The following is a 3,424-nucleotide window of genomic DNA, read 5'->3' as shown; positions in this document are numbered from 1 at the left end:
TTTTTCTCATTTATTTCTCAAAAAGACTTCTTGAAATAGACAATTCAAAGATAATTTATTTATCCAAAATGTTTTTTAAATAAATTTATCAAACACAATTTTTTTTTTTTTTTTTTAACAATACTTCTTAAAAGGTTATTTTATAAAAATGGTTGCAGAGTTGTAAGTATAATATCCATCCTAGGGATCAAAGTGGTACTCTTGTTCAGTTTCGTGTGAGCCTGTATATAATACTTTCTCTTTTTTCTGAAGAATAATCTACTTTGATTTAGTGAATGATCTATTTTGATTTAACATAAAATTTAAAAAAATATTTTTTTTTTAATTTTGTAACTTTAAAGTAAAGTAATATTAAATATATGAAAATATCTTTTAATTTTATAGTTATAGATATGTTATATGAAAAATTAAAATTAAAATTAAAATATAATTAATTTTTTTTTAAACGGACTAAATAAAAACAAAAAGTAAAGTGCTGATTCTTTAGACGGAGGGAGTAGTCTCCAGACTAACATAATTCCCATTCAATCGATATCCCTTCAAATCCTAACATAATTCCCATTCAATCGATATCCCTTCAAATCCCTGATTCCTCCTGTCCGATCCTTTTTCTCTGTTAATCGCCGCCGAGGTCGATTCCCACCGGCTACCCGCGGACTTTTTCTCCGTTTAATTCTTCCGTTCATCCAAGGTCAAGCCCAAATACTTATTTGTTGTTGCTTATTATCTTTTTTGAAGGCGGAAGCCTATTTGTTGTGCTTCTTAATGTGATGATTGTGCCTGATATTAGGGATTCGAGCTAGTTCCGGTTTGAGATGTAACTGATTGATTAATTGATCAATTGATTTATTCTTGAAAATAGGTCAAGGAACACTACTGATTCCAAGTATCGTTTTTTTTTTTCTGGAAACGAAGCAGTAGATATGATTTATACGGGTTATATTTACTGTCATGATCCATGTAGTTTTCTTACTTATTTGTGTCTTTTAGAGTTGAATTAATGGATTACTTGGTTAGATTGTTGTACCCTGTTGCTATACTAACTTGTAGTGCTTGTATTATGAAGACGAATAATGAGACATTTATAGCTAATTGGATTAGAAAGTTCTATATGAGAAAGAGTACAAGATACTGATATTCATTTAGCTAATTCGATCAATTGATTTATCATTGAAAATAGGCCGAGGAACAGTATTGATTCAAATTGTGAACTTTTCTGAAAACGTGATACAAGTATGATCATGATCATTACACTTTTGAGTATTTTTGAAGACTCGTCACTAAAGGGTCCTTTTGTCATTTTGTCTATTATTGTAATGTAGTATAAATAGAACATTGTAGGGTTTATTTCTTTAGTTGATCATTATTATTGAAGAATACTTCTCTTAGAGTGAGAGAGAGTCCAATTGAAACTAGGGCATAACATAAGGGCGGATTCTCTTGTGTGTTGCATTTTGCTTGATACGTTGGTGCTTGGGTGGTGGACGCCTCTCTTGTGTCAATTGTAAGAGTTACGTGTTTGTTGTGTGAAGTTTTAAAGGTCAAAGAGTGGAATATGCTCTTGGGTTGTCAAGACTACATCAACACTTGTCTAACTACCTATCTTGTATCTTGTTTTAGTTTCGGCTCCTTGTGTTGTTAATGTAACCCAGTTTGTTCTTGTTGCTATTGTAATATTGTGGAGCTTCATCTTGTGTTGCTAAACTTGTTGTTGGCTGGCTGTTTTGGTGTATTAACACCTTGTATCCTCTTCTTTCTTGTTCTAGATAGTGAATCCGAGAGAGGTCCTCATTTGGTCCACGATTTGTTGTGATTTGTGGACTGTTTTGGGGTGTGATTTTGTGTTCCCTTGTTCGTTCTGTATCATTTGGTATTAGAGCAAGGTTTGATTTTGTTTCAACAAAATCAATCTTGGGATTGTTATCTTGAAAAAAAACAAAAGTCACTGATCACGTTTTTAGGGTCTATAAAAAACTTGATTTTTGTGTGTTTCTAATGTTAGATCTTGTTCCTTAACACTATTAGAGTATATAAATTGAAAATCCCAACAAAAAAGAAGTGTCAAAATCGAAAATCTCCCAAAAAATATACTAAATCCGTTTTTGACCCTAGGTCAAATTTTGAGTTTTTGATTTTGCGTTTTTCTTGTGTTTTTAGTGTTAGATTTGTGTTCATTAACACTATAGGAGTATAGGGTTCGAATTTGAGCTAAATTGGAGGTTATTTGAGCCATCCACCAATGTTGAACTTGAGTTTAAAGAAACTTGAAGGTGAGATCTCATTGTGGGAGGTTGTTTCGAAATAACGTGTGTTTTGTGTTGTAGGTTTTGCATTGTATTGTTGTGTGTGACGTTGCGGACTGATTTGGTATCTTGATTGGATCGTAACTTGAAGGGTTATTTTCGATACCACCACAATGGAACCCGAGGCTTCAAATGCTCAAACAATGGATAATAATGTCATCAATCTCATTTTGGCTCGCCTTGAAACTATGTCCCGAGATGTGGCTAGGTTGAATGTGGGTCTTGAGAAATTAGATACGGATGTGGCATCAATGAGTGGGAGATTAGAACGTGTGGAAAGCTAAAGAAGTCGACCTTCTACCCCTCAAAACATTTCCCCAACTAATACTCCCGAGACCTTGCACCAAATGCAAGTGCAAATGCAATATACACCAATTGCCATAAATCAAACCAATCTTTACTCCCGAAGCCGAGAACAAGATAGACCAAGCCATCCTCCACTCCACCAAGTCCAATAAGAAGGGCTTGGAACCCAAATACCATCACCAAACCCAAACCCTCCCATCCAAACTCCACTTGACCAAAGACCTCACTATCCAAATCCAATTCCGCCACTACAAGCTCCACTTAACCCAAATAGACTCATCCATGTTGAGGGCTATGGTAGGGGAGAACAACATGATGGATATGGGCCGTATGATGATGTTTACTTGAGGGAAGAAAGAATGAGGCATAGACATGGGGATTTAGGCCGAGAGGTGAGAGATGGCCACCCAAACCGAGATGTAGATCTCAATTCCATCAAAGTGAGCCTTCCCGTTTTCAAAGGTGAGAGTGATCCCGAAGCCTACCTTGCATGGGATTCATCTTGTGACAAGATCTTCTAACTTAATGATCTCACCGAAGAAAAAAAAAGTTGTTATGCTATAGCTCACTTCGAAGGGTATGCTAATACATGGTGGGAGTATGTTAAACGGTTTGGGAATGAGATGATTGGGGGACAACCTCCTCCTTGGTTTCGATTGAAGAACCTTATGCGACAAAGGTACTTGCCCGAGACTTATAGGCATGAGCTCCTTGCTAAATTGTACAATTTGAGGCAAGGGAACAAGAGTGTCATGGCTTACTACGATGAATTTCAACATCAATTGTTGAAATTCATCGTAGTAAGCCATGACACT

The 3,424-nt window shown here is 35.7% G+C and overlaps 1 protein-coding gene across 1 annotated transcript in view; it reads left to right on the top strand.

The window, feature by feature from the left end:
* The first annotated feature begins 202 nt into the window (after positions 1–202).
* The window catches only part of LOC107879906, an 8,367-nt gene continuing 5,145 nt past the window's right edge, over positions 203–3,424 (top strand). The window contains exon 1 of the mRNA XM_016726837.2: positions 203–691. The gene's annotated coding sequence lies outside the window, so the exon portion shown is untranslated. The remainder of the gene's footprint in view (positions 692–3,424) is intronic.

This window comes from Capsicum annuum, chromosome 1, assembly GCF_002878395.1.
Source record: "Capsicum annuum cultivar UCD-10X-F1 chromosome 1, UCD10Xv1.1, whole genome shotgun sequence".
Lineage (NCBI taxonomy): Eukaryota > Viridiplantae > Streptophyta > Magnoliopsida > Solanales > Solanaceae > Capsicum > Capsicum annuum.
This window is presented reverse-complemented; position numbering and strand designations above follow the sequence as displayed.